Raw genomic sequence first — 25,614 nt, forward strand, 5'->3', positions numbered from 1 at the left:
CTAGTGTCTGCTGAGGCCAGGAATCTGCCTTTGCCAATTTAATTCCTTATTAGAACATGTCAGAAATATTTTCTTAGCATGGCTGTATATGCATGTCTGTTTGTATATGTATGTCAGTGTGTCCCATTGTTAACAGTGAGCATTAACTGTAACCATCAGGGATGAAATAAATGGACTGTAAAATTTCCTTGCCATCTGCACAAACATCAGCCTGGTGTCAAAAAGAGTACTTATGTTTATGAAAGCTAGGCTGAGTGATGATGGTGGAAATTCTGCTACCTGGTATGCTCTCTTTCAAATGCAGGATTCCAGTTTTCTGCTGTATAAGAACTTCATTAGAAAAGCATATAGACTGAGCAAAACAAAGTTACTGCTTGACAAAATGCCTTGATGTTTTGTCCAATTTCAAATGAGGATTTCTCATCCTTCCACGGAAGAGAGCTACTTGTGAGCATGGTCAGAGGCTGCAGTGAGCCCAGCCTGAGCAGCAGCAGCTCTGCAGCTAGTTTGCTTGTCAACAAGAACCACAAGGCAACAGCAGCACCAGGGGCAGCATTAGGGTGGCAAATCTGTAGATGAAAGAATACAAATTTGATTACAGTATTTGTTATGCTGTTAGTCAAAGCTCGTCCAGTTGCATTTCTGTTGAGCAACATCCAGAGCCTGCTGGAGGCAGCGGGAGTTTTGCCATCAGCTTCCCTGGGGGGTAGGATTTTGCTCACTGTTTAAATTAGCTGTATCTTCACAGGAGCATATGGGAGCAAACGCAAACATTTTGAATCGAACGAGCCAGTAAGCGGCCTTATGCATTTACTTTGTTACCGAGGTAAAAGCTGAGACAGCAAAACCCATCTGCTAGACCTTCAACACATCTCTGTAAAACCCTTGCTGGAGTGAGAGCATTCTTTTCTATTTTATTTATGGCTCTGGCTGTCTGAATGAGTGCATCTGGAGCTCAGATGCCTTATGCCCTTATTGTAAATTAGTTAACTTGAAAAACTGCACACGCTGTCAGAACTTTGCTGTGGAAATGCCAGGCTCTGTAGTTGAGGTGCTTTTCTGTGTACGTATGTTTTTTACATGAAAAGGCTGTTGAGCTTCATGCATAAACACTGCTCTCTGTCTCTTTTCCCTCCCTCTTTTGTTGCAGACTGTGGACTATCATTGAATATTCAGGGAAAGCTCCCCAGAGAGATTAGGGACATGGACAGATTTTAAACAGGGCCTTAATGCATGGACACGAAAGGACAAACGTTCTAGAGGGAATACTAATGCAAATGCCCTGGTTTGGAGTCAAAATACATTAAACAGCTGCTTACATGCTAAAGATGCTTTTAAAATCAATACAGACAGGAAATTATAAAATGTGTATGTACAGATCTTGCTACTTCCTCAGCGTTGTAGCCTAAGAGAGTGAAAGGACTTCACTGACCCCCTTTGTTATAAAGCATACAACACTGTCAAGTATCGGTGCTAGAGAGCAGGGCACCTATTTATTAAACCCTTTTGCAGGGCTCAAAATTCCAGATCCTGCTGAAACCTATTTTCAGGAAGGAGCTGTCACTGTCCTTCCTGGAGAGCTGTGGGAGGTAAGACCTAGCAGCTGTAGGCATTAGATTTTGTCAAGAGTAAACTGCTGTTATCATCAATTGCTTAGATGATGCAGTTCTAGAAAATAACTTATTGCTATTTTCAATAAAACTACATTTTAAAAAATCCAGTGAAGTTATTACACACACACACACAAAAAAAAAAACAGTAACTACATATTTCTGGGCTAGCTACTCAGCAACTAAGCTGAAATGGAGAAACAGAAGTGGAGTCTGACTATAAAAACTGACAGCCTAGATGGGTCACCATCTGAGAGTGAGTTACATAACCCTAACATGGCAATATCACAGCCACGGTGAGGCTTTAATACCACCGCACAGTTGGTATTTATCATTGAACCATGTGCGTATTAAAGGAAGGCTTGACAGATTTAAAATAAATGTAATGAAAAAATAATTCAAGTAGCTCACGTTCCCTCCAGCTGCTGAAATAAATATATTACTCCACTACTGCTGTACCCTTTCCTTACGGGACCTTACCCTGACTCCACATCACTGTTGTGCTGTGGTCTCTGACATGAAAATAATTATTATTTGCAGTATAGAAGTGCAGCAGCTTCCTTATAATACTTGCATCATTGTCCCAGTGTAAACCACACGGCATTACCTGGCCATTTTGTCAGGCATATTGCCTGTATCGCCAGTGTCCCATGTTACAATAATCCCTAACAAAGCTGCCACTAAGTTGAGGCACGTTGTTTTAGGTGCTGCATGTTTGTGACTGCTGCAAGCATTTGGCAGCTTCAAACTCCACAGAATCCACATTTTTTTACACTCCAGCTTAATTTGGGGCAAATGGACAAGTCTTCAGGAGCCCTGCAGTGCTGCTGGCCATAGCCTGTAACTTTTCATTGCTGCCTTCCTTCTGCATCGTCCCCATGTCTCTTCCTTTTGGCTTCTTTTTGCTTTCTACCAATTCAGACATTTCTTTCCAACCTCAACCCTTCCTGGTCTGCCGCTCCTAATTGTGGTCTTTAAAGCATTCCTTGGAGACGTCTCCTCTGCACCCTGAAAGTTGTTGCTGGCGGGTTTTGAGGACGTGCTCGGTGTATGCATCGCATCCTGTTAGCCACTTAGACAACAGTCCTCAGGTCCCACTCTGCAGCTGTAGGACAGGGGCAGAGCTGCAGCTGCTGTTCATTGGAGATGTAATTTTGGATTCCGTCAGAAATGAGATGGCCTCCCTAACCTTAGTCTTGCTCTCAGTAATGCCTGTGGTATAACCACACTCAACAGTTTGTGGTTTGGATTTCCAAGAGAGCAATTCCCGTTGAGAACATGACTGCCATCGACACAAATGGCAAGGCTGCAAGATGTCCGCATTCAAACATAGCCATTAAGTCTAGTCAGACAGCAAGACCAGTCAGACCCCTCTCTGCAGGCTAGTACTTACTAAAATTAATATTTGTGAACCCCTGAGACGGTTCCACTGGTGTCAGCGAGGGCCCTTGCGTGCTCCAACTCATCCTCCCTACCATAAAACCCACAGATGTCTCTTCAGCTGAGTGTCACAGTCTCTTCTCTCCTTTTTCCATGCTTGGTTGTTTTGCAGAGATATTTGGAGAAGAGGAAATGCCAAGGGTGGGGAGCCTTGCTACTTGTGTGTACTTTTCAATAGAAGGACATAGGCCGGATGGCCGGGCACTTTCTTAAATCCTGCCTGCAGCTGGTGCTTGCTGCGGCCGCCCTGGTCACAGCTCTCCCCCTGAGTCCCAGCTCTGTGTTACTTACAAACGGATGTAAAAGGGCTGCAGGGGGAGTGACATGAAGACACCTGCCTTACATTATTGCCTCCATCCGGAGGGGAGGAATAACGCCCGCACATGTCTCCGGCAGGTGGCAGCGGCAGCCCTCACACAGCTGGCAAGGCGGGAGCTCAGCTTTCCCCTCCAGCCTTTCCCCTTTCCCCTTCAGTCCCCTTCAGGGACAAAACCGAGCCCTCGTTGTCTGTCCAGCCCTCTGACCCTACGGGTAACTGGTCAGGAGATGGGTGATAGCCACAGATGTGATAGCATCTCGTGGCACGAACTGGGGGGACCAAATGCTTTAAGCAGTGGTGTCTCTGCAACCTCATTGCAAAATTAGTCTTGCTGTTAAGGTGGAGAAAAACCTGTCTGAAGATACCATTCAGTTTTTTTTTAACAAAGGATATCTTCAAGCAGGTGCTTGTGCTCTGTAGGTAATGCAGATGTGTTAGTAGAGAGTGCTTTGTGGTGTATTTGATGGTGCTAGCAGTTGAGTTACTTCACACTGAGAAAGGAAAAAGCCACCCAACAAGCATTTCTGAGGTAATACTTGTTTCTAAATAGTAAAATAAGTCTTCTCCATTTGGAGGGAATTTCTGTGGCTTTGAAGGGTAGATGTAGAGCAGGGTTTGGGCCCTGTAATCAGGTACTTTCAGCAAAGTACTGCATTCAGCTTTGGGGCCCCAGCACAAGAAGGACATGGACCTATTGGAACAAGTACGGAGGAGAGCTATGAGAATGGTCAGAGGGCTGGAGCACCTCTCCACGAAGACAGGCTGAGGGAGTTGGGGTTGTTCAGCCTGGAGAAGAGAAAGCTCTGGGGAGAACTTGCAACAACCTTCCAATACCTAAAAGGGGGCCTACAGGAAGGCTGAGGATGGACTCTGTCAGGGAGTGTAGTGATAAAACAGGAAGTAATGGCTTTAAACTAAAAGGGGAGATTTAGTTTAGCTATTTGGAAGAAACTCTTTACTTGGAAGGGTGGTGAGGCACTGGCACAGGTTGCCCAGAGAAGCTGTGGATACCCCATCCCTGGAGGTGTTCAGGGCCAGGCTGGATGGGGCTGGGAGCAACCTGGTCTGGTGGGAGGTGTCCCTGACCAAGGCAGGAGGGGTGGAATTAAATGATCTTTAAGGCCCTTCAGACCCAAACCATTTTATGATTCTATGGTTCTGGGAAAGTGCCTGCTGGGGTGGCTGCAAGACCCCTTGGTGCTGCATGCCCCTGGGCAGTGAAAACATTTTACTGCAAAGGGAAGTGGATAAAATTTTCAAGTACATTTGAGAAGCTAGACAAGTTAAACCTTTTTGCAAGAGACATTCTAGCTTTTACATTTCCTTTCTTGAGATGGAAGATAGCTTTCTTAATTTAGGCAATGATTTTCCAACCTCAGAAACCACAGACCCATGCATTTTTTTGGGGATACCCTGCCTTCCATGTTGTCCCATCTTTCCCCATTTTCCTTTCCTAGTGCGATTGCTGTTGTTTAAAAAATAAACAAACAGACAAACAACAACAACAAAAACCCTCTTTCTTCCTCTTTTCTTCACGCTGTCTCACCTCAGCAGGAGCCAAGTGTGGGCTCCTGTGCCTGCCACGCAGAGCCAGCTGCTGCCATGGGAAGGGGAAGGCAGGCAACCAGGCCAGCTGCCGCCTGGCAGAGGGAGCTGGCTGCTGCGCCGCTGCTGCTCTTCGGCCTCCAGCCGCTGCCCTCTGCTCCCTCCGTGGCAGCCGTTCAATCCGTTCAATCGTGAACACTGGCAAACAGGAGGAGATCTACTTGAGGGAGAGCAGCAGGCTGCCTGCTGGTCAAGTTGATCATTTTTGTAAAAAAAGTAAAAGGAAGGAAGGAAGAAAGAAAAGAGGAAAGAAAAGAAAATAAAAAAGAAAGGAAGAAAGGAAGAGAAAGAAAGAAATGAAGAAAAGAAGAGGAAGGAAGAGAAAGAAATAGAAAGGAAGAAAGGAAGGAAGGAAGAAAAAAAGAAAAAGAGAAAGAAAGGAAAGAGAAAGAGAGAAAGAGAATGAGAGAATGAGAGAGAGAGAGAGAAAGAAAGAAAGAAAGAAAGAAAGAAAGAAAGAAAGAAAGAAAGAAAAAGAAAAGAAAGAAAGAAAGAAAAAAAGAAAGAAAGAAAAAGAAAATCCAAAGCAACCCATGAAGTTGCAAGCTCTCTTGTGTGTTGGTTCTTAGGCACTATTAATTTGCATGCAGTGGCATGAAATTGAAAAATGGTCTGGAATAAACTCCTGATATCAGGGCACATTATGTTTACTGTGTGCCTTCAATTTAACAATGTGCTGAAAGGAGCTTTGCTCTTTCTAGACATACACCATGTGGCTAAAAGTAACTGGTTTTCAAATACAAATAATTAAGTCCATTTAAATTTTTAAAAAGTTTTGCCACTAAGGAAGAAATACATGTGTTGCAAGTAAGGAGTAGAGGAGAAATCATTCAGAGTTGTGCAGTTGACTTTGTGCTGTGGCAGTCTGCCCTTTCCCACGTGCTTGTCTCCTGTTGATAACGCTCGGTGTTATGCATGTGCAGGAAGGCAGAACGTGCAACTGGACAAGAGAGCTGTATACATAAAGGAGAATTTTGACCTTGCTGCAACCTCAGATGTTGCTGTTCCTTATTATTTCTGCCCATGTATCCTTTGTTTCTTATATAGTCCCCTTTCTAGACAATATCAGAGGCTGGTCTGGGGTCTAAGCCTCTCATTTTTTTCTTTCTCTTTTTCTTTTTTATTTTTATTTTTGGTCCTGTTTTTGGTTTATACCACTTCTGATAGATTCTTTATCACCTGCTCCCTACAAGGCAAACTGCAAGGCTGCTTCCCTTCTGTAGCAGCTGTGCTGGAGAACTGCTGATGAGGAACAAAATGGGAGCTACTGAGCAATCATGGGGATACTGGCTATTAAAAAAAAAAAAAAAAAAAAAAAGGAGCTAATTAGAGCATAGAGGAAGAGGCAACACTTTGTGCAAAAACACCAGAAGGTAGACCCTCCATATCCCATACGCTCCCTGTAAATAGCTATAATTAACCCGATAGTATTCACTTTATCAATTAAAATTTAATTAATATTTTCTGTCCTTGACAATCATATTAAAGGCAGTCAGGAAAACATAGTGGCAGCTGGGTTTCTGCAGAGAGCAGTTGCAGTCAAGAAGAGCTGCAACAACAGAGGCACAGGAGACTCCTCTCCATCTCTCAGTTGTACCTCTTGTAGAACTAAAACTGGTCACCAAATTGCTGGCAAAGGAGGGGAGGATGGCAGACTGTGAGCCCTGGTCTTCTCCTGCAGTGACAGGCAGCGTTACAATTCCAGGCATCACCCTACAAATGCAGCACCCACCTGGGTGAGAGAGAGGGGGTAGTGAGAAAATGAACGTTGCTGTTACTTATTTGACCTACTACCCATTGATGGTTGCATTGATGGTACAGCACTGTGTGCTACTTAGTTTTTTGATGTTCTGCTTGGTGCTTTGCCTTAGTGGAGTGAGCTCAGCAGAGTTACCCCTCCTGAACTCCATGGGCCCTATCAGAGCAGTAAGGTTATTGCTTAAAATGGTGTGTCAGTACTAGCAGCTTGGCACACTCCTGTTTTGCTCCAGGGACAGGTTTCTTGGCCACTCATACTGCCTGTGGCAATCAGTGTTTGAGCTCTCTTCTGGAACAAATCAGTTGGTGTCCCAAGGGGAAACCTGAACATAGTCAGCTGTGTAGTTCACTCCAGGGTTTGCTCCAGACAGGTGAGATAAATGTGGAAGACACCAAATGTATTTCCTTCCTACCAGAACAGTGTTTCAACATAATTCCATGTTAGGCTGTAGCATTATTTGTCCTCTCCCCCCATCATTTTCCTAGAACACACAACTTTTTTTTTTCTGGCATGGTAATGTTTTTAACCCAGCGCTGCTCTGCTGGCATAAAGCTGTTATTATTCTGCATGCCTTGAACTGAAAAAATACCACCAAAGCCATGCACAGAAAATAATGAGTGTTAGCCACAGGGTCGTAAGAGAGGACCTGAGCTGAGCACCACACAGGATGGCTGCAACACGTCTGCTCAGCTCTTAACAGTGTGGTCATGAGCCACTCGGCAAAACTGGCCTGTGAGTGAGGGTCTGCGGTGCAGACCTGGTGAGAATGACTGTGAGGTAGAGCATGTCTGTTATTCCTCATTTAACAGGAGGGTACAGACTGAATCAGTAAGATTCATGGAGTGTGTTGAAACTAGATCTCCCAGATCATGGGGAGAAAGCTTTCAGTACAAAACTGTTAGACACAAGTAGGGAGAGGAGCTGGGATGCAAATGCTGTCACCACAACCATCTTCTTTTCTTCTCTCCACTCCTCTGGATGAAAAATGATGGGTTAGGCATGTTTTTGATACACCTAGTGGATCAGGCCCTTCAGGTAGCCAAGTGACATGCTGTTTCTCAATCCTAGGGAGGCGGGCACCAAGCCGTTTAGTGCTATGAGGTCAGAAGTGCTTCTGAGCACACCCAGAAACAGAACTGGAGGTTCCTGGTGGATGTCAGCATTAGAAAAGCTGAGTGTCACAATCAGAAGTCTCTTCGGCCTCTAGGCTTCAGTGTGTAACTACACCCATCACAGGCACTGTCCTTGTGGGCTCTCCTGTGGTCACACAGAAACAAGCCTCAGGCCTATCATACCGTGAGCTACATCTCCCACCAGCTGTGTGCTCCCAGGCATGGCCTGAGGTGATGGGGGTCAGGCTGAGCGAGTTCTCTACCCTGGTGGGACAAGAAGTGCCTCTGGTGCCCTGCAAAGGTGCTCACAGAGGGCTGTCCCCAGTCTGCCAGCAACGAGGTCAGAAGGGTGGAGATGAACACGGACAACAGCCATTGCTGCTGCAATGGTTCTGTCCACTTCAGGTTGGGGCATCCGATACAGCAGTATTGAGAAACAGCCCCACAGAATCTCATGTTGCCACATGTTACGAAACAAACCTGATCCGTTGTTGTACTGTTGGTAATTCCAGATAGATTTATGTAAAATTGAAGGAGTTGGAGATAGGTGCTGAGAATCACTGCAGTCTTCATTCCAAAATGAAACTCAAAATGAGCACAGTAACTGCCCAGCAACTATTGCTTGAGTTTGCACACATTGTTTAGCTTGCTCTTTCTCTCTCTCTTAAGTCTAGTTAAAAGATTTTACTGGATTTTTAAATATGTACTTCCCCCACCTCTCTGAAATTCACTAGCTTTCCTGACTTTTATAAAAAGAAAAGCAGAAATGAAACCCTAGGCAACTCTCTGTTGGGCTTTGAATTCACCATTGAGAACAACAAATACATCCAAACAATCTTTGCTTTACTGTTAGTCATTTGTACAAACCTGCAATTAAAAGGCTCAACATTTGTTCTCATCTCTTTCTGAAATTACATTTTCCACTTCCTAGGCCCTGGCCTCAGGCAGTGAATTTTTGAAGCAATCATGCCTTGATAATTAATGTTTAAAGATGAATGTTGCAACTTTTAACACAGTGTGTAGCTGAGTAAACATCCTGCAATCCCCTGTAACAAAAAATAAAAAAAAAAAAAAAAAAAAAAGAGTATGAAAAAATACATGGCTCTTACTGGAAGCTGCAGGTTTTGCGGACGTTATCCTCAGAGCTCCCAGCTGTAGTATGTTTGCTTACTGCTCCCTGTTTGCTTGTAGATGTTGGATACTGCCATGCTTGAAAAAAGCAGAAGAAAATAAATACCACATCCAATATGTCAGTTCTTTGTGCCACTGACTCATCTCCCCAGAAGGCTTGCTGGGAAAGATTAGCTCATACCAAGAGGGAGGAGACAAATCTTTGACAAATGATCAGTAGTAGTAACACGATCAATGCTATTTTGGATTTTACAAAAGGGCAAGAGGATGGGGGATGGAGTGGGAGGAGAGAAAGGGGTAAAAAGAAGGTCAGGATCTGTGTGGGAGAAAGTATGGTCAGAAATTCCCTTTCTCTTTCACGTGCTTTTGTTTGTCTCAAATCCACCTTTTCTTTGTAGAAGCTACAGCTTCCAGACTGTTACTAAACCAATGGGTTTTACCTTTGATAGCAATTCCTCCTTCATGGGGCTTCTCTATGTTCCTCAAGTGCTCCTCATCGGCATTTACCTGAAGCGCTCTTTGTGGCATTTTTGGTGCTTGAAAAATTAAGCGTATCATCCTTTTCCATCATAGATCTGTTGCAACTGAAAAGGAAAGTGGGAAAATCTTCAACTTTGGCATTTCAGGAAGGGGAATGGATGGCCTGGATTGACATTGCCTACTTACTTCAGGCCTCAGAGTTGGGCATTGCAATCCTGATTCAGATCTTTTGGTAGACACACCTCGTGCCTAACATTTCCCAATCGGTTGGCACGAGGCAGCTGCCTGTTCATCTAAGGCTCCCATCTAAGTAGTCGTGCAATCCCGAGAGTGGTTTCTGTAAAAAGAAACAAGGGGGGTCACAGTGTGACCATGGAGCAGTCTAGACATGCCAGGGATCCTATATTGTATCTGCTAGTTCTAGTTCTGATATGGCCCCTTCTTACCTGATCTCCCCATCTGTTCTCCTGGTGCTGTTCTACACACACAGAAGCCTTTCTGCATACATGGAGGCCAGTGACAAAATTCTCTGGAATTTCTCCAGACAGGTCAATTGGAACAAGAACAGAATACTTTGGTCTGGAGGGCTGGACCTCTTTTTTTTTTTTTTTTTTTTTTTTTTTTTTCTTTTAATTTTCTTATCTATCTCCCAGAAAAGAGAAGGACATTCACAATCTGACACTCGACTCGCAGGTCTGCAGACCAAATTCAGAACAGTTGCTCTGGGCTTTATTATTCTTTCATGTTTTTTTCTGCTCAAAACAAATGTCTGATTCTGCAATTAAGCATGAAAACGGAACCTCTCAAATAATCTTGCCTTTCTTGAAGTGAAGTTCAGGCTCTAAGAAAGATTAGTAAGAGAAACATTCAGCACCAGTCATACTCCTTTGGGTAACAGACAAGTTTCTGCCTGTATTCCCTTCTAGTATTCATTATGAACAGGTATTAGTGACTTCCTAAGCAGCAAGCCCAGCTGAGTAATAAATGAAGTATTGCCTTCTGCTTTAATAATTTCCTGTTCTTTTAGCATTTTTTATATACCATCAACAGCATGCTGATACATTAACTATGTACCCATTGCTTGGCTATTTTATTATCTATTGCTTTAGTTATCTGCCCTGATTACTGATCCTAAAAGGAATAAACTAATTTTTAGATGATTTTACTGTTGTAGTGCAGTGGTTTTTAATCTTATTTTTTTTTTTTTTAATTTATGAGTCCCTTTAGAAGTTTTCCAGTAAAGACATTGACCTATTTGTACTAAATTTAAGTCTGCACAAAATAGCTTGCTTTTTTTTCTGTTGTTTTTCACAGATCCTTTAAGAAACAGAAGCCCAGGGAGGGTACGGGGCTGCAGGGTACGGGGTGCTTCAGATAACCTTCATGTTAAACATGACACAGATTTTTCAGCATTTTGCTGAACCGAAGCGTTATCAAGTCCTGTGGTGTGAAAGATGCTTTGGGTCTAAAAGCAGTGTGTTTTTCAAGAAATGCTTAATCCTAAACAGATCATGCAAATAGAGTGTAATAGAGACTCCACTGCAGTTAATGAAAAGGTTTTGTTTGACCTCAGTGGGCCCTCAGACAGGCCAGGAACATATGCTTGCCATTGCTAACAGCATTCGCTTAGTAGAGTTTCCCTTCCCAGATTGGGAATTAGTTTTCTTTCTCTGTTGTTTGTATAGAAAGACTGTAACAGCTCAAAGAGATCATGTGGGAGCCACCGTGTTTAGAAGTGTAGAGCTGCTTTTGAATAGAAGATACGTCCCAACTCCATGTTCAGCCATTTAGCTGTAGTTCAAATAAGCATCCTCACCAGGCTTTTCAGCTGACTCCCTGTAACAGACCACATTAGTTTACTGTGCACACTGCCTTGCTGGAGTGAGGGCCTGTAAAAGAACCCGCATAAACAAGCAGAAAGCAGCCATCTCACATGCCAACTCACACTTGTGTTTGTATGCATTCACACTAGAGAGCGTGTATCTTAAGCCCTTCCACGCTTATACATCTAAGGCTGGAAGTGTCTACCTTCCTTTCTTTTTCTTGTAGGCTGCATTCCGAGTTTATTCTAAATCCTGTCCCCAGACTTAACATCCTTCATTCTTACATTGCCTGGTTTGAAGCCTGGACTCGAACTGGGCAGACTCCCAGCCACTTCAGTTGGCTGTGGTACATATTGTCTAGAGGGCATTTTGAAAGGCATATGACTGTTGACTTCCGAGGCCATTTCATGAGGACAAGGACTTGTAAAGAAGCAAGACATGGAGCAATTTGGTCAGGGGCACGGTTGCCTAAGTATTGGTGATGAGGGTAAAACCTAGGGATCTGGTATTCTGCTTGCAAGAGAGCATAATGAATTTGTTGTCCTTGCTTCATTTTGTCTTTTGCTCTTTTTCCTCCTTACTTCTTCACTTGTTAGAATAAAAATGGACAATGTAATTTATGCTCCAAATTCCTTTTCTTGTTCTGAAACCAGCAATAAATGCTGTAGGTTTTTCTAAAGAAGAACCTTTCTCTAAAGGTGCCATGCCCTACAGTTTTCTCCCTAGGAGCACCGGATGGGGGAGAAAAAACCTCTGGTAATGACCCTTTTGCTATGTAACCTTTCCTTAAAATGCCAGCAACTGAGCTTCCACAAAGAGGAACAACAAATATTGAAAGAGGAATGTGAAGGACATTCTGAAAGACGAAAGCAAGAAAAAGGGATCTGCTCAGACATGTTTCTCGGGGAAGGTGATGTAATATGTACTGTAGAAAATACTAGTAGTTGACATAACTCACTCTCTTTCTAAGTAGCTGTGGCTGCCAGAGGACAAGGAGAAACAAAACCTACAGCTGGGAATACAGCTGGTCAGGTTGTTTTGTTCAAAAGAAATATAGTAGGCATAAAACTTCTTTTCAAAAGATGCTGTTGGGGCTTAATTGAATAGTGTCCTATTAATTAAGGCTGAGCAACCAATGGATGAAAGTCTCATTTCTGTTGGGAAGGTTTATGGTGATATTGTAACATTAAATCTTGCATACTGGGAGTACTTAAGAGGTTGCTGTTGGGATGCCATGGTATGCAATCCTGTTAAAAGCCCACAACAATTTTTTGGCAGCTATCTTGAAAATGACCTGGCTTTGTATTAGCTGATTCTCACATATTCTAGTTAGCTTTCTTAAGTAAATGATACTTAAACGACTGCTCTTTTTGTGTACATTGTGCATGTGTACACATACATGGATATAGCATTTGGGAACCTCCTACTCTGTTATAACCAGATCTAACAGAGAGGCACGGGGTCTTCAAGATACTGAAGGCATTAAGAATTTTATGGAAGCAGGTGGCTGGATAATGAAAAGACTCTTGATCTCTTCCACAAAGGAGAGGCCACAGGGAACTGAGCCCTCAGCTGGCTTTGGAGAATCCAGGAAGCCCAAATCTGGAGGATCACTGGGTTTCTTATTCCGCTTCTCACAGAACTTACTGGTTTAAATATCTTGGCTACAGCATGAAACTTTTTATCTTCAAAACTGCTAGCTCCTCGGTTGTGTTCCTTCTGCTATATGTACGGAGCAACATGCTGCAGGTACAGGGACTGAGAAATGACTTCATCTGTTTTCAGGTAGGCTAGTTCATAAAAATTAGATTAACAGGCAAACCAGAGGTCATGGTATATGAACTATCATAGGTTTATTCTATATTGCCAACAGAGGAAGAGTTGTACAGGAAAAATGTCCGTTATGAAATCTATGTTTGTCTGTAGGACTTAAATACTTGGTCTATTACCTGTTTTTCACAAATATTGCTGTCACTGTTCAGACAGCCAGTAGACGTGGCTTAATGGAAAAGAATGCATGGCAAAGCTGCAGAAGATCCCTAATGAGCTTGTTATGTCTGATGTCATCTCAACACCTCACTTGCTTTACTGTAAATTGGTTACAAGGAAAACACAAGTAGTAGAACTGACAGTACTAGAACTTGTCTTGGAGCAGGAAGGCAAATGACTGCTGGATCCCTAAGAATGGTCTGAATGTTCTTCCTCTCCCTCTATTAAATACCCAGTTCTTTGCATTTTCTCTGTTGTTGTAGGTGGAGTCTGGATAAGAGCTATCGTAATAGCTTTTTAGCTTGATTGGGGCTCCCAAGTGATAGTGATCTTGAGCCAGTTTTGAGGAGTGGCACCAAAAAGCCAGTTCTTATGCAGAGTGTTGTATGGAACAAATAACACTCTCTGCTTCCTTAGCTGCCTGAAAATTATGCTATAGGCATCAACCTTCAGTCTGAATACAGTAAGTCAAGCCTCAGAAGTCTGCATCCACTGCACAACTGAGCTTAAAATAATTATAGTTATCAGCCTATCATACAATTAATTTAGACCACACCAGGGGAAACATCTCTAGAGCATGATGCTGTGTAGCTGACACTCATATTGCTAGATCTCTCCCTGTTGCACTAAATGGGGTCTTGTTAGTACACTGCTGAAGTTGGGTTGTATTTCAAGAATTCCCTCAGTTACAGCAGCACCGCATCCAGAAAACTGCAGTGGATCTCTGGTAAAGCCCTGCCTACAACCGAAAACTGTCTTGCTTCTTGGCCATGATAAAAGCCTAAGGTTTCTTTGTGCAATTTCATTTTACTTCCTAAACTGGAAAGTATGGAAGACGCCTAAGCTGGCCAGTTACTTGAGCGAATAAAGTTTCAGACTCTCTCTATTTTTTATTTTTTGAACTAGGGAAGAAAAACAGGATCAGAAGTTATTACCTACCAAAATGAAAGTTCTCTGTCCCTAGAGATAATGTTTCAAAAACCTCATCTTGGGTTGTCCATGCAATGTACTGGGCTCTGTAAAGAGAAAGTTTCTCCCAGCTTAAACCCTGGTGACTGGTGAGCTGGGGGAGGAAGGGCAGTGAAACTGGCTGCTTCCATTTTGCATAGAGATGAAAACCATCTGGTTGCTCAAGTTGCCCTTTAGGCCAGGATTTGATAAAACTTCATTCCTTTGCTGTTCCCACCAAATCCTTTCTGGTGTTACACTCACATGCGCAGCCCATTCCCATTCCTGCATAATCCCCATGCATACTCCTGCTTCTTTTTATAAAAGTCCATTTGTGGCTTGAAAAGCTCGTGTCAGTAGCAAAGCTGTTTAAATCTTTCATGATTTCTTATGTTTCGTCTTTTGGAGCACAGTTGCTAAAAGTCTGAGAATAGTTGTTGGTCTGATTTGAATTTCTTCCCCTCCCCAGCCCTAAACCAGGTGACATTTTTAGGTTCAAACTGTATAGCAGGAAGCACACTAACCATCACATCTGAGAGATAAAGGAAACAACAGGATGGGGCTTCAGTGCTAAGTGCTGCGAACAGCCCAACTCCTCGTATTAAAAACCAGCCCTCTTTTTTTTTCTTCCTTCCTTTTTTTTCCCCCTTGGTTTAGAGCATGAACAATCCTTCAAAAGCTACCTGAAATCCATTTTCTGGGTGATGGAATGTAGGCCTGCCTAGCTTGCTTCCTATTAGGTTATTAACACTTACTGCATCTATAAGTGCTGGTTATTGAAGGAAGGGCTTAGCTTTCTACCAGAATCCTGGGACTAATTAAAACATTGCCATTAATATTTAATGAGCAAGTTGTTACTTTCACCAGTAAGCTGGCTTAGACTCTCAGTCCCATAAAGCACAAATGGCACATACAGAATCGTAGTTATCGAGCTGATTTGGGGAGAAACACAGTCAGAGGAGCACAGCTTGCTCGGAAGCTAAGAATGTTTGGTTTTCTTCTTACTTTCCCTACCAGCAGTGGGTATTGTATATGCTAACTAGTATGCATCTCTCAGCAAGGCACCCAGACCTCGTAGGGCCAGTTCTTTCTTCCAGTAAGACCTTTGCATCATAAAAAGGCCCAGACAAAACATCCCCAGGGGAAAATCCTGTGCTTATAGGAACTTCCAAGCCCGAGTAGCGCACCATTGGCTTGCCTAGCCTCTCGTACTGGGTGGAGGAGAATGGCCTGTTAGAAAGGAGTGGCCAACACAAATGAAGAAGAGCAAATAAGACACTTGAGGGTGTACCTAGTGGATTGCAATGTAGAGGGCAGGCAAAGGAAGTTTTTCTCCTTATCTGTGCCAACCTTGGGCAGAGGAGTGGACCTGGTAAGTTTTAGCTCTGTGTATCTATCAGCCAGTTTTGCTATCTTATTGTTTGTACATCCACAGGGTAAGCTGTCCAATCTTAGTTTCTCTGATAGCAAGTCATACCTCATTTTAAATGATTAGATGTACACTTAAGAAGTGTCACATGAGTAGAGTAAGTTTGGAAGAGTATGGGTCCTCATTACCAATGTTATAAAGCTTAAAAAAACAATACATCAGGCCATTTCACAGTGGCAAGAGCAGCGAATAGTGCATTTTATTCCAAATGTTTAATTTAACAAAGACTAAATACAAATGTGAACACTGTCATTTTGACATACATTCCTAGTCTGGCTTTAATCTTGCTTATAATGGTATAAATCAAGAATAACTCTACTGAACTCAGCGAAGTCATTCCCTGTGTAAAACTCAATAAAAGAGAATGAATCTTGCTATCCCGTTCAATACAGTACAAATGCAGCAGTACATTTAAGACCAATGCAAAAACAGAGCTGACTGCTAAATCTCAGGCTCAGCACAGAATTTTTGAGCTAAATTTCCATTTACGTACTCTTGAACACTACAGGGTGAAATTGCCTTTTCCTGTGGTGTAGACTAGTGGTTTTTTTGTTGTTGTTTTTTCCCGTGAAAGAATTACATTTGCTTTTTTTGTAAACAGAGACCACATAAAACACATGGTTGACTTCTGGGGAAAAACCTTGAAGACCATGACTTTTATTTATATATTAAAACAAAATTATAATCCACAAGCTTCTGTTTTGAAGCTAAGCTTTTGGGTCTATCAGCATTTTTTATTCTGTACCAGTATTCTGCATACTGGAGAATATACAGTCTTAAGAAGATAACATTAAAAAAAAATATCTAGGAAGCTCATTTTTTCCATTATGGAAGTGTCTTGTCTTGTATTAGTGAAATGAATTAGACACATAGCACACCTTTGACAGCCTCAAGAGACTGGGGTTATGTGCTATACTTTCCCATGTGTAACAGGAGCATCCCTGGACACTCTTCCCACGAGAAGAATATCCACTCCTCTTTGTACATACACCACTATCACTCCACAGTTTCTGATTATATTTTATTCGGATGTAATCATAAATTACTCACAGTTAGTCCAAGGCCTAAAACTAACCAGACCAGTTCGTAGTTCTGGAGTGAGCTATTCTATTTGCACTGCTCTCCAGATTAAAGCATTTCTTGTTGTGACGTGGAAAGACTCCAGGTGTGTGGTGCTCAACAGGGAATGGTGACAGCATGACACTTTGGGACACGTATCCATGGGGAGGGGAGGAAAAGCAGCAGGGAAAGAAAGGCACATTTGCTTTTGAACCACTCAGTAGAAGTAAGTCAACTGAACATTAACAACCTAATTCATCCTTTGCTTTAGTATTCTGCTTTCTGGGATTGTTCAGCTTGGAAAAATGAAAGCTTGGAGGATCTTATCAATGTCTATAAATATCTGTAGGGGGTGTGTGAAAAAGGAGCCAGGCTCTTGTTGGTGGTTTCCAGTGCCAGGACATGAGGCGGTGGGCACAAACTGAAACACAAGAGGTTCAGTGTGAACATTAGGAAGCGCTTCTCTACTGTGAGCGTGACTGAGCACTGGACTTGCCCAGCATGTGTGGAGTCTTCCTCCCTGGAGGTATTCCAAGGCCATCCTGTGCAATGTGCTCTAGATATCCCTTGATCCCTGCTTTGAGGTGGGAAGGAGAAAGTGTGGTGTGGTCAGAATGGGCAACCTTACATTTGACAAATTAGTAGGAAAAAAACAGGAGTACCAGAATTACATATTGCTTCCAATTAAACTACTTGAAGCAGTATTACTATCCTTCTCTTTTAGGGAGGGTGAGCTGTGAAAGAACTACTTTAGGTATCACCTCGTGACTGCTGCTTTATGCCAATGGCACTGGGAGCATGGGAATGATGTTGAGAACTACCACGATAGGATTTGTCGTGTGGAAAAACAAAACGGACGAATATGGATGTCTGCATTTTATGACATTTAATTTCAGTCCAGACTACTGAGGCTGTAGTGGTTTCTGGGGTTATAAACATGTTTTTTTGGATCAATACGCCACGTCAGTCTCCTGCAGAGGATGAAGATAAGCATATAAAGGGTTTGCTTAGGCCCAGGAACTGCAACAGTAAATTTTGGGCATGAACAAGTGTCCCAGGCTTTGGGGCTATGCTGTGATCTCACTGGAGGGGAAAAAAGGGGGGGGGGGCGAAGGAGGGAGGAAAGAAAAAAGGGAAGGGTTGCACATCTTCTCCAACTTGTAAGACAAGCTTGTCTTCTTGAATGCTGGCTCTCTTAAGCCACCATGGACTTGGTGCAGTGGTGAGCATCAGAAGTCAGACAGCTAGCTAAATGCCGGGCGTACCACTGCCTTTTCTCACAACTTCACCTTCTTGGACCAGTTTCCCATCTGTGGGAATAAGATCATGGCAAAACAAGTTGGCAATTTCTTTTCTCTTCCTTAGGTGCATTAGGATAGGGGAGACTGAGACTTCCATAAGCATGAAGTCTGTAGTCTAAGCAGAGTTCAAGCAAAGCTGCAGTGTTTTCAAACCTTACCTGGCACGCTAGGGTAACCATGGCAAAAAAGACACAAAGGCACCATTGCAACTCTAATGTAAAGTAAGTGACAAGTTTCTGTCCATCATACTGAAGATACAACATCTTGGCAAGATGTTTTTTTTTTTTTCTTTTCTTTTTTTCATACTTCTGCAGTAAACTATGCTGTTATCAGATAATAATGCCTTCATTTTTTGATGGTGCCGTTGGAAGTGGAGATGGAGCTCATCTTGCATTGTGCTCAATTCTGCCTCTACTTCTAAAAATACAAGTGCCTGCAGCTGGAATACTCCAAGCTAAAGTGCCTGCGTTTGTCTAACAGACCTCAGGGAAGCACTGCTGGGGTTAACATATTGCTCTGCCCAAGCATATACAAGTGTATTGCAGAAGGCACTATGCAAATAATGTTCACAGAGTTTATAATTTCCTGTTGGAACAGCAAAGAAAAGAAGGTCATTGATTTAAACCAGAGAATACATATGATTTCCTGCCCACAAAGCTGCCAAATGCTTGGAGTTATTGATTTTTTTTCCTCCCTGCTGCTAACCAAACACTTCTGGTCCTGTCATGGGCATCATCAGCTTATTGACTGAGTAAACATAACCCACTAAGCTGAACGTTTTAAAAATAATAGAAAATTATAGTGGCTATAGTAACAAAATACATTCTGAAAAATAAAAATAAAAAGGAGAGGAGAGGAGAAACATTTTCTGAAGTTAATTAACTTTTGTGTAGATTCAAGTTTCTGGATTTTAGGTTTGCATCCAAAAAAGAGAGAAAGATCAAATTGAAAGAAGGCTGGGAAAAAAAAAAAAAAAAAAAAAAAAAAAAAAAAAAAGAAAAAAAAAGAAAAGAAAAGAAAAGAAAAGAAAAGAAAAGAAAAGAAAAGAAAAGAAAAGAAAAAAATCCTAAAGAAGCTGAAAAGGGGAGGTTGCAGGGAAGTGGGTACTTGAAATTTTGAAACCACAAGCAAAAAAAAAATTGCTAATTATAGGTGGAAAGGGTAAAAAGATGTGGCAGCAGCATGGTGAAGGCATGTATTTATTTATTTACTTATTAGCAGCAGGAGGTCTGTGCTGTTGTCTGAATACTTTTTTTTCAAGCCAGAGCTGAACACAGCTGATGCCTGGCCTTGGAACATGTCAGTTTGAAGATAGCACGTACGGTATTAATAAATGTAGAACAATACTTGCTGTCAAGTTGGTTACAAGGCAGTAGTTCACTGAAGGGGGTCTGACAATGTCAAAAAGCATTAGACCAGAGCCAGCGAATGCTTTATACACTACAGCTGAACCCAAAAGATGAATTGATGCCCTGTATCTGACTTTAAGGCATCTATCTGCTCTGGAGAGCGTGTGTCTGAGGGAGCGAGGAAACAAGTTGCTTTTCTCTTCTCCTTCAACCATCTGCCCAAACGCAGAAGGCAAGGAGCGAGATGTGAGAGGACAAGCCCTGGTGTGGTATAAATGGGGAGAGGTGTGTGGCGGACAAAATGGTCTTGAGAAGCAGGAGAGCGTGCTGAGGAGACACGTTCAAAGGAGAGGTGGAGGAGGCCCGATGGGCAGCCCAGGCCAGGGAACATGGCCCCAGGGGGGAGATCTTTCTCCACCAGGCTGGGACAGCAGAGCAAGGGCCGCGTTTTGCTGGGCCTCTCTGCTGCAGATAAGACTGCTCGCTTCCCTGGCAAAGATCCTTGCCTTCCTTTGGTTGGAAGACCGTGTGAGAGTGAGCAGTGAGAGAAGAGCCAGTCAGAAGAGCCACCAGGAGGAAGTAAACCAGCAGATTACAAAGTGATGAAAAATAAGGGTATCGGCCTTCTACGGTGACTTAGCAGGCGTGACGGTTTCCTCCACCCCCTCACTCTCATGCCTGTTGACTGAAGAATACTATAAGGCAGGTAGTCACAGATTATTAATGACGGCTTCTTTAATTTTATAATAAGTGCCAACTGCGGCTGCTGTAATTATTCTGCTAGTCTGACAACACACCCTGTGCCAGGCTGCAAAATACCTTTTCTGGAGCACGTTGTCGTGCCGCTTCACATGCTGCAGTTTCACCTGGGCAATTTCATACCTAAGTAACGCTGTATCTTAGGCGGTCAGAGCATTTTGCCGTCATTTAAGTGTCACTATCTTCCAGCAAAGTAGGAACCAGGAAGTATTTAGTCACTTATTTTTGCAAGTGTGAATTGAGACACCCAAAGTTTATGGTTTTAGCCACAGTGATGCAGTGAGTCAGTCCCTGAGCAGCTTATGAAACCCGGGAGCACTGTCTTCTACTTTGCCTGCACTGCTGTCATATGAACCACAAAAGGCACAGATAAATTAAAAGTCACGCAGAGTTAGAGGCTTTTTCTATCTGGGAAGAGATCTCTGGGAGTAACATTTTATAAAAGTGATGGCATCTCTTTATCACTCTTCCTAATTCCCACAAAGAAAGAGCTGAGTAGCTTGCAATGAGAAAAGAAAACAAAAACAAATGGAAAAAATTGTGTGTTGTGGTCAAAGACAAAGTCTTTCCTGTACAGCCTGCAATTTAGGAAGTCTGTGGGCATGGATTCCTGCCAGTATTATTAGCAGCTGTGATTCCCAGCTAGCAGATCCTATTCTCTTTTCTCATGGTTCACAGCACACCTGTGTGTTTCATGTATGCCATATTTGTCAAAGTTAATTACATTTAGCCCTTGGTAATCTAGCACGTGATGAGCAAATGCTTAAAACACCACCAAAAAAAGTATCTTAAAAAAAAAAGTAGCAATAAGTATTGCTATTTATTGTAGCAATAATTTATGAGGAAATAATGAATGTTGTTAGCAGTCCTCTTTGAAAGCTACCAGTGAGGGCGTGTCTTAAAAGTACCAGAAAGCAGCCTAATTTTCAAAGATCCCAGCACTTTTAGGAAACAACAGGCCTGTATAGGTATTGGCTGTTGTAAATGTGTGGTTTGTGCTTTCGTCCAGTTCCCAGACTGTGACACCTCATTGCTAGGCCAAGCCCTATGTTCTAGCTCTGTAGAAGAAGCTCGTCTCCATATCCCTAAAAGTAGGTTTGCTATGGGAAACAGCCCTGGCGTTTTGCAGAATGTGTCTAGGCTGGTGTGTTTTAGCCTAAAAGAGAGGATGGTGCAGGCACAGCCTCGGTCACTGGAAACCAAGTGCTCAACCTGGCACAGGCTTCCTGTGAAGCCATTCCGGGTTCTTCTGCCATAGCTCTGCAAAATGAAAAATCTCTGTCCTCCCTAGTAGGTCCTACAAAAGGACCTGAGATGTAGTGAATAAAATCACTTCAACCATTAAAAAGAGAGTCATTTTTCCCTCTTTTTTTTTTTTTTTTTTTTTTTTTTTTCCCACACGTGTTCTGAGGAGGAAAATACGGATTGCAGTCAGCTGTTCTCTCTAATTCCTCTTGACTCATTTTTGGAAGAGAAGCTGATTCACTCCCAACTGATTTGTCAACATCCAGCATACCTTTTTATTTTTCCAGAGGTGGATGGATAAATCAAAATCTATTCCTTAGATCAAGTTAGAGGTCTGACACCAGATTTTATGTGTGCCAGGCTCCACCACTTCTTTTACCCTTTTGCTCTCTCCATCTTTATGTCACATAGCTCTGTACGCAAGTTAACAAGCTAACAAGCTAGGTCTGTCTGAATGGACACCCTTAAGTACCACAGGTTGTTTTTTTTCTTTCTTTATTTTTAATGGTTCCCATCATAGCTTTTTTTTTTTTTTTTTTTTTTTTTTTTGTCTCAGAACAGAGTGTTTTTAGGTCAGAATCCCCATTGGCCTTCTGCTGTTTCTGGTGTTCAACACTTATTAAAATGTCATGAGTATTTGAGGTTATTTTTTTCCCAGATCTTAATTTGCGTTAACAGATTTAGCTGATACTGAACCAGTTCTACTCATATGGGCAAGGACCAACTTCTGGAAATGATCCAGGTGTCCAAGATGTTCAAAAGTAATTAGTTTTTCTCAAAGCCTTAGGCTTTAAGTGTTGATCTGATGTATTTAAAAGGGACTTGACTTTCAGAAGAAGGGTAGGGTCAGCATTTTCTGAAGGAGAGGCCCTTTGGGTAGAGTGTAAAGATGGGCACCTGAAATAAACATACCACTTCTGAGAATCTAGGGAAATTTGGGATAGCGTTTTATTTAATGTTGGTTTTCAGTAGGAAGTATGAATAAAAGCAAGGTGCTTGTCATATGCAAAAATATGTATTGCTATAATACTGCGTAATAAAAAGCATTATATCAACAATATGTTTGGCCTTAAGACTAAGGGGGCTGTTTTGAATCCTTAGTCACTCAATTGACTGCTTTCACTTCTGTTGTTAATTTTTAAAGGCTTCGTAAATCAGACTTCATGCTGATCACAGCAGACTGGATCACATCTTTCTCCCCCTTCATTTAAGGAAGCAGGCACATTACAAGGGAACAAGCATCATATGATTTATACTATGTTCCTGCCTGAAACATTTTTTTCCTGTGACGGTCTCCCTTGGCATTTGGTTCCTTTAGGTCACTGTCTACTGCATGCCTATTTATTGCATGCATGTGGATCGTATTATTGGAGTTAGTAAGACTACAGACAGATGTAAACCTTATCAGGAGTGGAGTTAGGGACTGTAAATATCCGGGCAGTGACTAACTTCTAATGTAGCCATGTACGGGTCCTAGCCCAGTGACATCTGGAGTACTTCTAGGGAATTTTGTGACAACTTCCTTTTCATTTTATATGGTAAAACATGACCTTTTTTTCCAGGAGAGTTATTGCGGACTCCTTGTATTTGGATGTTTTTTCCCATCTCAGAGTTTGTGATAAAGTTAGGTGAGTTACAGCTAGGTAGGTCGGTCTTTTGGCTTTGGGAACTTGCTAGTGTCTTTGGCATAATTAATGTACTGGACATAAAAACGGCTATAGACTGGCATGAGAACTAAGTAGGTGCCACCGCATCCAAGGCATTGCAAGCTCTTTGATCTTTCCATGAAAAATGGTTTGGTACTCTCCACTGATCACTTACCTTGCAGGTTCAGTGAACCTATTCGAGGAAACTATGTACAGAAAATACACATCACAATATGAAAAGCTCTCTGGCTTGACAGTCCACGTCTGCTAAGCCCCTCTTAAGCACAGAGTATATTATTCCTGAGACAGTTGAAAGGATAGATTTGCTGTTTCTTTATGAGATTTTTTTGTTTTAATGTGGCCTTTTGGAAGCTGGGCTATGATGCACCAGCAGGGGAGGTGCTGGTACAGAGTGGAGCAAGCCTTTTGAACCTTGGATTGCAGTTCTGGTGACCTCACTCCTAGTGGCAGGGAAGCAAAAAAGCTGTCCTATAGTTTTCTCAGGTAAAACACTCACTGTTAAAAGCATAAACACCATCTTTTTTTCCCCTCTACTTTGGATGCAGGTTTTTCATTTACCCTACTTAGGAGTTCTTACTCTTAAAACCTTTGCAGTTCACCTTTAAAATACAAAAGGTGAACATTCACACCTTCCTCCCACCTAGAGTATCCAATTACAGAAACATACAATTAGGGATGTTAATGACAGATTATTAGGCATTAACCTATAATGCTGTGCTCTAATAACAGCAAAAATGGGTCACACTGTAAGTATAATTATCTTGCTTCTCCAATAACATGCCCTAGTCATACCCCTTTTCTGTGATATCCCTTGTCTTTCAGTAGAAAGCAAAAGCAGCTGTATTTGTCTTTGAGGATGCTCTGGTAGGGGTTGCTGAACTGGCTGGCACATAAGCCTAGCCTTCAAAAATTCTTAAGAAACTGTGGTGTAGCATCATTGCAACCTGGGAGAAAAGCAGAAATAGTTTTGGCATCTGCCTCTATTATCTGTGGTTAGGAAGACAGAAACCATTTCATAGAGGAGATACTTAAGAAACTGGGCTGCAGCATCACTGTAGCTTGGGAGAAAAGCAAAAAGGATTTAGTCACCAGACTTTGTTATCATAGTTAGGAAGATGGAAACAATTTCATAGAGGGATAAGCTGAGTGATGGCAGGAGAAGGCTCCTTGGATCAACAGGAACGATAGTACTGCTGTTTCTGCCTGCACAGCACTGGGCGGTGCAATAGTCTGCAGGGGAAGAGAACAAGTAGAGGACTGAAGCTAGGCAGATAGGAGGAAAAGAAATATAGTGCAGGGGAACCATATGAATGAGACTCTAGCACATGGGGAAGTAGATTGTGCCAGTGGAGTACACAAGATATATAAATACATTAAAATGTGTAAGTGAGAGTGCACAAGAGAGGAGAAAAAGGAAATGAAACTAAAATATCTATAGGCACCATGTTAGGCTTTGTAATAACTGAACAAGCCACCTGCATGGTAGTGTGTGGCCCCAGGAGATTTGATACAACTGAAAGAAAAGGTGGCTGCTTGGAGTCCTTAATCACTCTCTTGACCACTTTCGCTTTCCTTGTTAATTAGGTAGCAGTGAATGCAGAAGAATAAACTTAGCACATCTCTCTGGCTTGCCAGTAATATTCTTCATACACACTGTTGTCTTTTCAAAGCATTTTAACCAAGACAAGTTACATCTTTCTAGGAAACAGTCCACCCGGAGACCCCTGAGGGCACCATTTCAAAGCTGGCTGATAAGGATGTTTTACCTCCCTAAGTATCAAAATATGCCTTTTCTGCGCAGCTGGAGAAGAACAAATGAGAAAAAAAAAACATTACAACTACTTTTGGTCTGACTCTGAATTAAGCAATTTCTTTTCTACAAGTTACTGAGCTTTTGGTGAAGGCAGATAGTATATGCAAAGTCTTCAGTATTTCTGAACATGCTGGAAGGGGGCACAACTTGTGTTGCTGCTTCTCGGAGATGTGGTAACTAGTATGTTGAGACTATTTCCTTGAAAAAGGGGAAAATAATACACTGAAATTACTGTCCTGTCAAAATAGCTTCTGCTGTACTTACCTCTCTTTGGTCACAGTACCAATGATGAAGGTATTTTCTAGACAGTGAATGTCAACAAGCTGTCTCTAGAATTTTGTCCTGGCATGTTCTTAGTGTAGAAATTGGCTCAGACCCAGATGCCTTATGGATCTGGGGAGATCAATGGATGGGTTGTATCTATCCATCTGAGCTAGCCAAATAGCAAGAATGTGAAATGCAAGCATGTGCTTGTGTGTGGTTTCCCTGACATTACCCTCACCTCCTGTGACTGCCGTGACTACCTGGGTGGTTTTCACAAAAGCTGAAGCTGAGGCCGACTCAATTCCCACCAGCCTGTGTTGCAAAGGGGTTTTAGGAGACTCCAAGGGCAATAGTTCCAGCCTTGAATTGAGATGCTCAGGTCCATGTTTAGGCCACTTGATAAGTTTAAATGTAATTTAATGATAGTCTTTTGCCACACATATTTAGCATGTCAAGCTGACACCTCAGGACTGCAGTGGTTTAGTGGTTTAAAGGCTCCAGTTGCATGTGTT

At 42.3% G+C, this 25,614-nt stretch overlaps 1 protein-coding gene across 1 annotated transcript in view; it reads left to right on the forward strand.

Moving 5' to 3' along the window:
• LOC118162649 (cytochrome c oxidase assembly factor 1 homolog) overlaps positions 1-25,614 on the forward strand; it is a 53,722-nt gene that overhangs the window by 15,494 nt on the left and 12,614 nt on the right. The window lies entirely within an intron of this gene.

Source organism: Oxyura jamaicensis, chromosome 2 (assembly GCF_011077185.1).
Source record: "Oxyura jamaicensis isolate SHBP4307 breed ruddy duck chromosome 2, BPBGC_Ojam_1.0, whole genome shotgun sequence".
In the NCBI taxonomy this organism is placed as follows: domain Eukaryota; kingdom Metazoa; phylum Chordata; class Aves; order Anseriformes; family Anatidae; genus Oxyura; species Oxyura jamaicensis.